A 15,170-nucleotide genomic window follows, 5' to 3' on the forward strand; every position below is an offset into this window, starting at 1 on the left:
AGAGTCTGGCACGTTCCTGTGTCATCTCCCATCGTATTCCTCATTCAGATCAACAAAGTCTGACTTTATCACAGGGTGCACATTTCGTCATCATCTCTGACACAGGGTGAAGTGATTTCCATGATTTGACTTGCTGTATAAAAACAGACTCATCAGAGGGAGAATCCAGTTTTTTTATATCTGTTTTAAAGGGAGTGTCTCCTCTTGGGTCACCCGCTGTTGCTTTTGTAGGTGCAGCTGCATTACTCAAATCCTCTGTGAAAAAGAATAACAAGCTACTTCTGTCTAGGTTTAAATCCCCATTCCTTTACAGCTCAGCACGCCTACCACCATGCAGTCACGTCCAGCTTATTCATGATAACTCTGGAAGGATGATATTGTTTCACATCAACAAGCTCCATGAAAAATCTGTTACACATTTTGGGCTGTGGGCTGCAGCTCCCTCCTGGTTACTGTCCTCTCTGACCAACAGCTGCATGTGTCAGGTGTAGACTTATTAGGGGTCACAAAGGCAATACATCAACATCCTGACAGGAACATAGACTATAAGAAAGGAGGAGGTTATTTAGAAGGACAGGAGGGAAAGACACAGAGAGTAACTCGGGGGAATGGTTCAACAAACCTGACTGAACTGCAAAAACAATATAAAACAGGAACAAATGCTGCCCACTTTTCATATGAAGGGTAAGTGATACTACAGAGACCTTAAAAAAAGACTGAATAAAAACAGTTTCTACCGGAGCATGGGCCAAATGCACGCAGCAATTTCCATAAAAATAGAGTGAGCAGTTAAGTGAACGGCAGTGAAGAGTCAGACAGTGTGAGAAACAAAACGTTCCCAGTTGGACAACACACTCGACTGTAAACACCTTGAGGACAAATACACCAAGTCATCCCACTACTTTTAGCGGCGGCAAGGCCTTTGGTCTGCACTTACTGTATGTGCCACTTACTGTACCTGGATTGATGATGCAACAACCACAAATAGTGGTGATAAAGAGTGATAGAGAAGGGAAAAACACAAAATATGACGTTATTTCAACTATGCAATATCATCTGAAGTACTGTATAGTCAGCCCCTCTCTCACACACAAACACATGTGGAATGGATACACTCTGTAACAGACTTAGAGACTTGGTTTTCACCAGAATAAAGTTTGCTCTCATTCTAATTACAATGACATAATGTTTGCAAGGCGGCACAGTGAAGAAGTGGTTAGCAACTGTTGCCTCTGAGCAAGAAGGTTCATGGTTTGATTGGTTGGAGTTTACATGCTCTTATGTGGATTTGCTTAAGGCTTCCCACAGTCCAAACATCAACTCTAGGTTGATTGGACAACTCAAAGTTGCCCGTAGGTGTGAATGTGAATGATTTTGTTGGGTGTTGTCAGTCCTGTGACAGACTAGCGACCTGTCCTAGGTGTACAGTACCACACCCTCGTCCTCTGTCAGCTGGGATCAGCTCCAGCCCCCAGTGTCCCCTGCACAGATAAGCACTATAGACCAGGAATGGATAATGTCTGCAGAAAATCCAACACTGCCCCCTGATGGCATGAAAAACCAGTTACGCTTAATTGCCAAAAAACAGTGTGGCAACTGCAGGAGCCTGTATAGTATAGTCAATGTAATTACATGAAAAATGACTTCAAGATTTAAGACTTTGATTTCAGTTTACTCAGGCTGTGCGATCACATCACAATAGATGAGATAAAACTCTTCTCATATGAAAACAGTTTCCAGTATTTGCTAACCCTGAAACATACTGATACAATCTGTCAGATAACCTGTCATATCTAAAATGTTTAAAGCATTGCAGTGTTTGAATTTTAAAGACCATGTTATGCTACTCTAATGCCCCCTGCTGGTGAATATGAGTCATTACACTTGGTGAACAACACCACTAATAGAATGCAGGCTAACATCTGGTCTCCATCTCTATGCTCATTTCCCACTGTGAGCAACACAGTGGCCTATCCCTGCAGCTGGAACAGGATGCAAAGGAAAGGCTCTTTCTGAAGATGAGCATGGGAATTCATGCAGGCATAAACAATTAACCCCACATCACAGGAGGCCTGGATGATCTCAGTAAATTTATGCACATATAAAAAAAGAAAGATTTGTGAGTACAGCTGATTGACTCATGAAGACTCATCTATGTTTAAAGTCTTGGAAATACACTTTTCTGTAAACTACAGCATGCAAACATGTAGCTTTCTGCTGCATCTGGTGCACACATCTTTTTTATTCTTCTAAATGATTAATGGGTCCTTAAACCCACTTAATAAATAAACATGCAATAAAAAATTAAATAGGGCAATTGAGATAGTCAAGCCGGTCATAGATTATCTTTATGAGTTTATGGCATTAATCATCATACACAAACAGAAATATACTGCTTTCCTTGACAGAAGATGTACGGTGGTATTTACAATAATAAGATAAGCACTACAGGCAATACCCAGATGGATTGTTAAAAAGGTGAAGTCTTATTTTCATATAGACTCACTTTCATGTATTTTGAACCAGAGAGCTGAATCAGAGAGGCAGAGATTTTTTAGATCAAGCAGACAAATGTTTAAAACTCAATCAGACAATGACAGAAACTAAACCTTGATCAAAGGATAGTCTACATTTAATTTATGAAAATAACTTCAATCAAATGAGGGAACCTCAAAATAATTCAGATCAAAGTGTCTTTCATCTCTGTGCCGCACACATGGACGAGCAGCTCATTCTATTAATGGCTGTGCTGGGGGGAAATAAAATAACAGTATATGTCACCGAGACAATCAGACACTAGTCTCCTACAGACTACACCCAGGCATTGTTAAAGATGTGCTTTCATTCAGATCTCCAAATAACATCAATGCATCTTTCCATTTACTCTCCACTTCAGGTGCAGTCACAGTGTTACAACACTGTTTCTCTTTAAGGCTCCTCAGAGAAGTGTGTATAGGCTATAGGGCTTCCCCAAGTGCCACACAGGTCAGTTTCAACGACTGGTCTCTTGACTGTGTCACAGGTCTGCCCCCAGGACTCCCTTCAGTCATCTGCTCTCCAAACCTCCAAAAAAAGGGAAACTAAAACTAAAAGGGGCCATCCTTTCCCACATGCCTGAATCACTGCAAGTTGCTCAATAGAGAGTGAATCAGCTGTTCAACTCCAGAGTCCAGCAGAGCCACTAAACTGAACATGAAAAGTGATGCAAGCTATACTCTTTGGCAGCTTCCATCTCTGGTCTTGTTACCAAAGACTGGTCGACACAAGGAGGTCACCACAAATGCTAACTTGTGAGTCAGGCGTTGCTGTTTTTAACCCCACAGTCAGACATGAAGAATCACGTCTCAATACCACTGACTATCACATAAACCCCTCAGGCACCATCACAATCTGCTTGTTTTACAAAATAATGGGGAAGGCACTTTGTGACTCCAATCTGTGGAATGTGCTATAGAAATGAAGAATTGTTATTATTATTATTATTATTATTATTATCATTATTAAAACAATATCATTTCAGTGGGAGATAGCAGTCACAGAATAATCACAAACACTGCACCTGCTCTTTATGCCTCAGCTGTGCAGTCTTAATTTGCTGTACATTCAAATCAGAATAGAGAAAGAACGAAGACCTAAAGTCATTTTGCCAGTGTGTCAAAAACAAAATGCCTATCTACTGTAGTCTGTGGTGTTAGGGTTTCTTCTTTACAGCCCAAGAAGACAGAGGTAGCTGGGATGCTATCTTTTTGTTTCACAATACACACATTTCAGTGATGAAAATTGTGTATGTGTATTGGCAAACAGCCACACACAGTTCCCTTTGAATATAACCACTTCATTTTGAATAGATTCAACACAAAGAACCTGGTTAAATGAAAAGTTGACACATACTGCAAACAGGCACGAACAATGTACATACTGTACTTTATGTATTGCTTTTTTTTCTTCCTCTGCCACTGCAGCTATTATACGAGAACCGTGGGTCAGACTTCAGACAGGAGACAATGGCTGAGGTAATAGCTTTCTGTTTCTCAAACATGTCTTGCAGGAAAAAAACTGAGGACGTCAATACTTTTTTTGTAGTGAAGATGATTGCACGGGAAAAAAAACTATATTGAAACCCATCCTAAATATGACTTTCTCCTTAAACATTCACTATTCATTTCAACACATTTGATGAGAGTAGAGCCAGAGAAGCCCTTGCTGCCACTATACCTTAAAGAACAATGACACAAGCCTTCCTGTATACAAAACACACATTACAGGATTTAGCATAGACACCTGAAAAATCATCTTCACAAAACTTCTATATAAGGTAATATAGAAAGACTAAAACATCTGTCATAGCAGTGACTATTATTACTACATTAGTGTCCTTGAAAAGAGTGAGATGGAAAAGAGACAAATTCTGCAGACAGAGCTTCTTCCCTTAGGACTGTTTGATTTCCACCCTATCTGTATCACCAAGCCTTACTGTAAAACAGGAAGGTAGCTGTGATGCATTAAAAGAGTGGAGGAAAAAAAGACAACCATTTTCACATAAGTACCAGGGGCAACTTTAAATGTCCTTTATGAAACAAAACAGAACACTTCCTAAAATAATTTCTCAACACTTGGAGTAAACAGAGCTGTCAGATCTTGTTAGGTCACAACAAAAGAAAACCTATAAGGAGAAATTAAGTTTGCAGAGGCAACATTGTGCAAATGCTAACAAACATCACTAGAAACATTCACTGCCTCGATGCCAAACAAAACGACACCGTCCCCCCTACTGCAGTCTATCAACAAGGCACTACCAGACCACGCTGCACTGTGATACTCCTTGTGACAGGAGATATATATCCAATATCGCTTGTGGCACGTCACTGATTTAAAAACTCCTGGCTGGACATTTGTCAACACTGCAAAACATGAACACTGACGAGTTTGTGAGAGAAAATCTGATTTGATATTAGGCCTCATGTCTGTCCCTCTGTTGCTCCACATGCTTTCTGCCTGGCTGTGACCTCTCCGCTGACAAACACGCTAATGCAAGCGCTAATAGTGCTGCATTTGTCAACAAAACACTGCTGCTCTCCTCTCAAAAGACACACTAATCTCAAGCAGTGAGGTCACATCAGGCCACACAGTCGTTGCGTTGATGAATGAAAATAAAAACCCAAAAGCTCCTGTTTTCGATCGTCTGGAAGGAGGGAATATGTCTCCGATTCATATTTTGGGTTGAAGTTCATAACTAATGCACAATTATCAAGAGCAACTGAGGACAAGCAACACTCATTAATACCTAGAGATTTATGAGATTTATTTTGTCAGTTTTAAAAACTGTGTGCAGTGTTGAAATGAGATGTGGGAGTATAAGAATGAAAAGCTGGCCAGACACACACACATACCTCTCTCATCTCTCCCTGAGGAAAGCTCTCGACATGACTCCATTAGTACCTCATTACAAGGATGACTCTGTTAACATTGCTGGAACATAACCAACAACCTCCTGGCTTGATATGGCTGCTGGGCTTTACCCACATACCAGTTCATGCTTCCAGAGAAACGGTGCAATGCTGTAACTGTAGAGCTTTTGGAATTGTTGCTCAAGCTGAAAGCTGAAAACAGCCCGGAGCAGACAGCACCAAAGTGCCTCCCTGCAGGTTTGACTCAACAGGTTTCAGGTGCACGGTTATCATGAGGATAACAAGAAAGACGAACACCGGAGCACAGAGATATTAATGTCTGCACCGTAGATCATCTTGCCCACAGTTAAAATTTGGTTGAGCATGCCAACTGGTCTGTTTAGTGAACGGCTAGCTCCACTACAGAAACAAATAAGCCTCTCAGTCAGTGTGTTTACATGCACAGCTAAGTCAAGCTATGCTCATCAGAGTTCTGTCCCTGTCCCAGTTTGTATGCAACTGGGAAAATCGAATAGTTGATGGACACATGCCCGCCTCCTCAACACTTGGTGGCGATATACATACGAACCCCTTTCTGGTGGACCTATTCCGTCACTTACTGTACTGAGAGTTCTCAATGTGTTGGTCCGAGGCGAAAATACAAATGACTCGGGTCAGATCAGGTCAGGTCAGGTCGGGTCGAGCTTCCTTTTTTTTTTTTTTTTATAAAACACATCTTCTTGCTTGTTGTACTGTGTGTTGTTTATGAAATGCACTGAATCTGCGCTGACACATCAGGCCAGGCGCTTTTTTTCTTTTCTATGCTACACTGCAGCATTCATCCAAAATTGCCCCATTTTTCAAAAATGATTCAACCAGGAGCTGCTGGTGACAAAAGCAGCAGAATTCCAGCTTTCATCGAGGACAACAGATGATGCACTTGATCAAAATGCTGTTTTCATACTCTTCTTAGGTTTTCATGTGTACCAGATTTGACTTTCAATCACTTTCCAACACAGCTGCTCATCTTTTGTATTGATGATTCACCTGAAAGAGTTTCATGCCCATCCAAGCCTCTGACTGCCAGTCACTTACCAGTTTCTATTCAAAAAATGATCAAAGCTTTTACTGAACACCTGTTATAACCACTACAGACCTCTTTTACCAGAGAGAGGAATTCATTTAAGCTCTTGCAGCTTCTTTTTAAAGGATCCGCCTGTCCTTTTTCCATTTTTCACGGGGTAGTGTGAAAGCTAAAAGCCACACTTGAATACCACCATGATACTCAGACTAGCCGTTCGCCAATAATAATAATAATAATAAAAACAGATCTATCTATCTACAGTATCTACAGTTTTGCAATATTTAAAGATTATGCTGGAGACTTGAAGAACCAGCCTACATTACAATAGTTCCTGTCAGCACTGTTCTCGCTGGGCTTCTTGATAAAACAAATAAACATGTTTTTAAGAACAGTGCCATTTCAACTGAAGGTAAAGCCAATTTTAAGTCTGGCAGAGAGCCAGCTTCAGCTGTGCTTTAGTTCTTGGCAAAGAGCACACTTCTTGTGTACACATTTACTCTGTCACACTGAATGACTAATGAGCCTCCCTCCTCCATACATAAACAATGAAAACAAATAGGCAGAGGGGCAAATCTAACAGCTCAGAGGATCTTACAGTCCACTAATGCATTGTTCCAAATCACTGCACAGAAATTTCTTTTAGATTTGATAAAGTTGAGATTTTTGTCTGTACTGTCAAGGACCAAAGCCGGTGTTTTTCCAAGCGTTTCAGAACTGAAAACTCCTCGAAATCGTGCACATCAAGTGTGTTGAGGACTAAAAATACTCAGAAGAAACATGAAAGCTTCCTAGACAAGGATTGGAAGTTTTTCTTTGAGAGAGAGGGGCATCACTGTTATACAAAACTGAGCCAAAGGAAATCAAAGATGACATCTTGTATTTTATTCTGGGTAGTTAAACTGAAGATTCACAAGACTGGCGCTGTTCAATAATGTGATGCAGGAAAATTTATGTCAGGAAAATGGTATCGGTTGTGTATAACAACCTAACGTGCTTTCTTTTTTCCTTTTTTTTTAAAATGTTCATTCAAACAGGGACAAGTATACAGCAGCATCCTGAACATTTATACAGCAATGTCCATTCCCACTAACCTATAGAAACCCCTGACACAAGTGTCAAACACAGAGTTTCAGGTGTTTTTTCGATACCTCTCTGCTGCTTTCAAATCAGATTTTTCTATTTCATTTCTACTTTTCCCTTCCTTTTTTGTCCTGACACAACTACAACAAAACAACGTCCTCTTATAATTCTGATTCTCATTCAAATAAATGTACTGATTACAAAGATACTGCTCATCTAGAACCTGTCAAACCTCTTGGTTTACAGTATCTCAGCAACAGTGCCTAACCTATAAAAAAAAAAAAGCAACAGACTGACATATTTGAAAACCTGCAAAAATCTAATTCTGGTATCAATGCTTTAAATCAATCAGAATAGGCACATTGTGATCAACAAATTCATTAATTGAACAAAAAAAAAGCATTGTCAAGTTCCTATCACAGGTCATCTCTCTGCCACTGTGACATTTATACTTCCCCCCCAGACTCACATCATACCACCCACCTACCCACACACTTGATAGGGACCGTCATCAGCCGAGTGGCAGGCGGTAATAAAGTTGTCACACAGGCAAGAAACAACCTGCTAAATCGTGCTGCCTCCGATAAGAAGCGCAGAGACAGAAAACGTAGCAATCACTGCATCCCAGTCGAAGTGGAGAGTGTGTTTATCTTAACCACCAGCAGAGGTCTTAGCCTGGAAAACAGTGGGCTCCCTCTCAACCAGAGTGGAGGAGGAATGTCTGTATACTGTACACATCCGTTTGTGAATAGCAGCACAGAGGTGGCAAGGCTGCATTTATCCTTGAGTAAGTAGTGCTGATATTTCAACCAGACGCTTGACTTCCAAAGAGGTTCCTCCTGCTGCTGCAGAAACATACTGCAGAGGCCTGACAGCTGATTAGACTGATTGATCACTACGAGGTGCGACCATTACTACAGTTATGAAGCCCCCCATCCGCTCGCTCTGCTCTGGCTTTATCTCTCACATACTCTCACACTCCTAACTGAAGCTGAGGGCAGGCTGCATGGAGCCGATACGCACTGTGAAATCAGAAACACATCGATTTCATTACATGTGTCCTATAAAGGTAATCTATGGATATTTTAACCACAACCGACAGCGTGAAGTGGTACAGTAGGTCCACTTATTGTTTGTATCTCGACTTTTGTCTCCACGTGCACAAGGACGCACACACACAGACTGAAGCGACACAGATGTCTGTGAAGAGTGTAAATGGTAACACGCCGTAAATGAGACAGGTTTTAAAAAGTTTATAACAAAGGGTTTGCAAATGTATTCTGAGGTAGGAAATGCACTCACCATGTTTGTTAGGCCTTGACGATGCCTTTCTATATCAACATTTTATCTTATCATCTCAAGGTCGTGTACAGTATCCAACTGTGCTATTCTCTTCAACTATCTGTGAATCACCTGATCTCAAACAGACGGCGAGAACTCCGGGAAGCAGGAAGCAAACAGTGCCTCCAAGGCACTAATTTAGATCAAGGGATGCACATTTAGCTGTTTGTTTTTTCCAGGGTTCTGTGTTTGCCTCGCAAAGCACTCCTGTTCATTTGTAAAAGGGGGACAACAAATTTCTCTATGTTTTCTGTGACTCCAAACACAGCGAGGCACATTCCTCTTCTGGTAACTCCAGCGATGCCATTAAAGCTTGTGAGAAACACAAATGTACAATATCAATCACAGAAGGTATACATTATTCAATGAGAGAATTGGCAGGGAGTTCAAATATTTGTTTAGGCAGGGACGGCCGGATCCGAGGACAGAGCGTGGGAGAGGACCCTGACAGCAGAAGACTCACTACCCCGCAGTTGAGCAATAAATGCAGTGTATTATCCAATCACTGTCAGTGTCTACGAGTCCCTCCCAGTCCACAGTATCATAGCCAAATCCCCTACAAGTAACTCACTGTGCCTACCACACAGATTCTGTCAGGATGAAACTTTGAGTATCACTGCTCTCTGTCTAATCTGATGGTTCTAATAGAACTAATACACCTCAGAGAACATAGTGCTATTTGAGGCAGTCGTGATGACCTGAGTGCTATTTATATCTGTCAAGTGGCCCACCTAGCAGCAGAATTTACAGTGCACTCAAGTCATGATGGGACTCACAGTAAAATGAATGCACACAGACGTACGAGAGGCCCGGTAAGTAGCTGTAAAAAGCAGTTTCCCTTCAGGTTGATGTTTGTTGGGAATAGCTTTGGAAGTGCTTCATACAGTTATGATACTGCATAAGGACCAGTACCAGTTGTGGACTAGAGAGAAAACGAGCCACTCAGTGCGTCTAAACTCTCCCTCTCATAACTTATTAAACCATTAGAGATAATGTATGGGCCATCAGGTCTACACTGAAATATCAAAACAAACTCACTATTTGGTTCTAGTGAACGAGAGAAAACATCAAAGGCTTACACAGATAGGGCAAAAAGCATCTTCGCTGTCGCTGAGCTCAAGAGTTACAGAAAAGAATTATAAAAGGATTAAAAACTAAAAGAATCACAGAGAGAAACAATGTCCTGCTGATACCATACACTATATACTGTATGTATGAAGACTGCAAAGGACATGCGAGGTCTGCAGGGAGAACAGACAGTGCAGCTGTTGCCAGGAGAGAGGAGGGAGAGAGTAAGCCAAAGCCACAGAACCAGGAGGGTACAATATTAATCCCTCCTCTACTGCTACTAAATTGAAAACTTGGCAGCGACCGGTACATCAGTAATACCAAATCAGCCTTTATTCAATCTTTTTTGGAAGAGTGTAAAAAAGGAGTAACACCGCAATATTTTTACTGGATCTGGTTCATGAATGTGATCTCCATGAAAACAGAGGTTTGGTTTCCCTTTCTGTTTAGCAGTTGAAGGGGTGGGGGTGGGAAGGGGTGGAGGGACTACTGACTGCCTGTTTGGATGTGGATGAAGATGAATTCAAAGGGCTGAATTTGTAACAATTGGTTTCAGGAAACAGTATGCTGTTCCAGGGCCCTCTGTGGACATTTTGACGTGGTGCTCCAAGAGCTCACAGCTGTAGAGCATTTGAGCAGAGTGACGGCTTCCAAAAGCTCCCTAATCATCGCGGACCATCTGGAAAACAACTGGGCCGTGCGCTGTCCACTGGACTGAGGTAGACAGACAAGCGAAACAGAGAGAGGAAGAAAGAGATAGGGAGAGGGGGTATTTGCTTTGTCATGGTGCGATATGGCAGCTGTACCATTTCGAGAGCTTAAAAGATAGCTATCACCAAAACCACAAACAGATAGAAACTAAAGGGAATCCATCATCAGCTATAATGAAAGTTGCTTTCCACCTGCACATGTGCCGATCAGGCCTTGTTTTGTTTCCACAGCATCTCGCCATGAGCAATTCAACCACACTGACGGAGTTTCTCTACCACAGGACGCTCTCTGTAATGGTTGTAATGGGAGTTTCAACTTCAAGCAATATTAACTTTCTCAACTAAACAGCCCCCTCAGAGGCAGTTAGTGAGTCTGGAAGGGTATTTTGAACATTTGACATCAGAAGAGCGCAGAGAACTGCCAGGATCCTGAACTTCAACACATGGCCTGAGATCAGATGCTGCTAAATCGTTCTCGCTTGCGCCCCTCCAACTTTATATTCCTCTCTGCTTTTCCAACTATAGGGATAAAAAATAGTGGACTGCACAGCCTGCAGAATGCAGAGCAAGACTTTTAAGTTGTTCCTAAAGAAATATAAATTATGAGAAATCTGATTCGTTCTCTAAAAATTGGAATGAGGCTGGTATATCAAATTCTTATATATAGACCCAATAATGTGTGGAATAATAGTAAACCAACAACATGACCGATGAAGGCAGCTGCCCCCAGATTCAACCTGGCACAACATCAGCAAAAGACGGCTCATTGCAGATTACTGCAGGGATTACTCAACTTCAGCATCTCTCTCAGCATTAAATCAAAGACACCACACAACTAAGAGGCTTTAGGACCAAGGAATTACTGACGCCACACGTTCCCCTAAACCCAAGACATACTTTAGGCCCACATTCAATCAACATGTTGTATACTGAGGATCTAACACATACTCTCTTTAATTAGAGACACTAATCATTGCATTCAGTTTCAATTAAAGACAATTTGATCAGATAAGGAACAAGTTGTAAAACAGAAATGAAAAATGTCAAAAACAAGTTTGTCATATATTACACTTAAAAAGCCATCATCTTCTTGCTAAGGAAATCAGGACCAGTAAGAAAGTCTCTCGATACTAATAAAAGAAGCCTTGCCTCTGATTTCCATTGTTGAGAAAATAATCCCTCCCCATATAAAGAGATAAAGATAAAGAGAGAAACAACTTTCTGTGCACACAATTTGTAGATAACAAAATGCTTTACAAAACTCTGAGATAGGAAGCCAAGAATGCCATGAACAAAAGCAGAGGCTAACATGGATTGATGTGGATTTTCACTGAGAAACTCAAGTCTTAACCAGCACCTGGGGCAGGAACCGACATCACAGGAGCTTTTTACACATATGTTCACACGCAGAGCAGCATCCAAACATACACACACTTTTCTTCCAGTGGCTGCCAGATGGCAGGGACCCCCACAGAGATCGAAACGCCTGAGAGCGGCTCAAAGAGTGCCTGCCTAGTTCACTGCCTGTCTGCCTGCCTGTCTTCTACTCAGCTCCCAGTTTCACAATAGAGAGTTATAGAGTCACAGACAAGCATGATGTACAGCAGATCCAGATCCACTGGTTTCCCTCCTAAATCAACTTGCGCACACAAGTGAGCTGCATGAGCACTGACAGACTTTGTGAGTCAGCAGCCACAGCCATCACAGTCTCTCTCTGCCAAGGAGGTGAGTAAACACTCACTCAGAGATTTGCAGTTTGAATAAGGCATTGTCCCCAGTGTGAGCATTGTTAATATTAGCCATGTGTATGGAAACGTTAAGAAACAAACAGTTATATCACTCCTTTCGCATGAAAACAGTGTGTAGTTACGATGTGGTGAAGGTGAAGTTTAGCATGACATCCATCTATCATTCATGTTTTCAAGTCAGTCCAGCATGTTGTCCCTGTGAAAATGGATTCTCTACGGGTGCTCGAGTTCCCTCCAACATGCATGACATGTAGGTTTGGAGAATTGGAAACTGATTTGCCCAAGAAGTGTGAATGTGGTCATCGGTCTTTGTGTGACAGCCTGTGTGTGCTGGGATATACTGTGGCTCCAGCAAAACAAATGAAAGAAACTGGCTCTACTTGTTGCCCTAACAATAAATCTCTTGAAGTACTCAAGTTGCTCCCAGCCAGAATACACACACACACTGTGGAAAACAGAGCCTGAGACGTCTGGGTGTGAAAATGAACTGTTGCTACTGATTTTATAAAAAGAAAACGTGAAAAACAAAAAATGTGAGTGAGGCCCCAGGAACCCAGCATAAAACAAGGTTAATAAGGTTCATGTTCCATTTGTTTAGTTTCAGCAATGAGAGTAAACTGGTGCTCAGAATGAAAATGTAATTTAATTTAATGAATTTTAAAATAATAACAAATTTCAGGTCTATTTAGTGCACTTGGTTCCCACTTGTTCCACACATGTGATGTTTATGCTGATTGCATTGTTGGATTTTTATGACTGAAAAATTCCATAAAACAAAATGGTTGTAGTTTTGTGCACCTTTTTTGCATCTTACACAATACCATTTTGGGGGTGGGGGGTTTATGTGGCTGCACAAAATGAAACAACACATGTGTGAATGGAGCCACTGGTGGACCTGGCAGATAATCAAAGTTTAAAGAGATAGTTCAACATTTTGGCAAATTGGCTCATTGTCATCATCCCTACAGTTTTAGGAGTAGGTTTTGGAGTTGTTGGATTGTGTATTTGACGAGTTTGACGAGGGAAACCAAGAAATCCCATTAGCAGCTTGCGGCTCTGCTCTGCCGTTCTAAAAATAGCTTGGAACAACAATTAAAGGTAACGAACCTACTCCTGAAACTATAGGGATTATGGCAATGGGCCAATTTGACAAAATGTTGAACTATCCCTTTAATATACCATACACTCTGATTTAAAACAATGCCTTAACATTTAACTGGAATCATCCCCCAGGGTTCCCAATATACAACACCCGCCAGCTAATCAGAAAAATACTTTTTCTAGGTCCATGCCATAAACAAACGGAGAGAATGGCGTTGTAACGGAGGATTCACGAAAGGTTAATAGTGTGGTGACGATGCTTTTGCCTGCAGCTGCAATCATGTTTCAGCAGCAGAGTAGTTAGTCACAGCATGAATGAAATACACTGGTGACTGGTGACAGTCTTCTTTTGACTATGAGCTTTTGATTCAGTGTATCAGAGCTGAGGCTAATATGATAAAGCCAAATGTTTATCAGTTTAATTAGTCTGAACATGGAGGCCAAAATTGTGCTCTCTTATTTCAGGTCCAAACAATTGGTCCCCTCTCTCACACTCTCACTACTGTGTCTAGACCTTTAGGGTTATGTAATCAGGTCTGATATAAGGAGGCTCACAGAAACATGGATTATTCTCTGAATAGAAAAGGAGAGCTTTTAGTCTGTTGTAACTGTTTGTCTGACTTTATGGAGGACACAAGTGCCTCCCATTGCCCTTTGCCTTGAAAGATCAAGACTTCAGCAATCAATTTTTACTACATTCCAGGTGAAGATATAGTATACTATCTATATATAAAACTAAGGAACAGTGTACACACTGCAGGGCTCCAATTTCCACTTGTTTACTGCACCAAAAACCCAGTGACATTTCAAGCACCAATGCCCTTCATCAGCCCAAAAAAAGTACACAGAGAGTCAGTGCAAATCCACAAAGGCAGACATTAACTCTCGCGTCTTTATCGTCTGATTATGTAATATGGCCAACAATTGTATTCTTGCACTGTTTCTTTCAAGTGGCTGTGACAATTTTTGTGTGAGCAATGTGGAAGTAGAGAACTGAGAGAGCTATCACCTGACTCTACAGGTCTCCCCGATGGAGTGTTTTACCATCTTTCAAACTTCAGTTTCGAAAGTTTTTGGTCAGTTTCACTCCTCGCAAAGCATTGTGTTCAGTACAAAAGAAAAAAAACCTTGAAAAACCTACTGTGCACTACCTGCCCAGGCTCCAAGCCACAAAGGCTGACAAAAGAAAACAACATAGCTTTTAAAAAGAGAGTGTCTTACTGTACTCTTAAGGTCGCCAAGTGGTCAGAAAAACATCTTCATGTGTTAAAGTGGTAGGAGAGTCACTACAAGTTTAAAGCAACATTATGTAAAAAAAAAAAAAAAATGTATGTAAAAAAAAAAAGAGCTGTACTTTTTCAGAGAAAACGGTCAAAAGAAAATGTATTGATATTTTTAACCATTTTAGATTAGAAATGTTCAGTTTTCTTTTTTCAGCCATTAAAGGTTGGGCCTGGAGTTTTTTGCCCAAAAATAAACACTAGACTTATACAAATGAAATCCGTCTTAAAGCAGAACTATGCAGGATTTCGGCTGTAATTATTGTGGCTCAGAGTCACTGTGATGGTTGAGTGACCTATTATGAGGTGAATGGGGTCTAGGCCAATGCGCTCACCCCCCCCCCACTGGCTGAAAACCGCACTTGCAAGAT

At 41.2% G+C, this 15,170-nt stretch overlaps 1 protein-coding gene across 4 annotated transcripts in view; it reads right to left on the minus strand.

Moving 5' to 3' along the window:
* The window catches only part of LOC310986941 (pleckstrin homology domain-containing family A member 5-like), an 85,628-nt gene that overhangs the window by 60,509 nt on the left and 9,949 nt on the right, over positions 1 to 15,170 (minus strand). Inside the window, exon 1 of one of the 4 annotated variants that reach the window (XM_083973063.1) lies at positions 8,854 to 8,900. The exons of the other annotated variants lie outside the window; for them this stretch is intronic. The gene's annotated coding sequence lies outside the window, so the exon portion shown is untranslated. Of the gene's footprint in view, positions 1 to 8,853; positions 8,901 to 15,170 lie in introns of those variants that run through there. 4 annotated transcript variants of the gene reach the window in all.

Source organism: Trachurus trachurus, assembly GCF_905171665.1.
Source record: "Trachurus trachurus genome assembly, chromosome: 6".
NCBI lineage: Eukaryota > Metazoa > Chordata > Actinopteri > Carangiformes > Carangidae > Trachurus > Trachurus trachurus.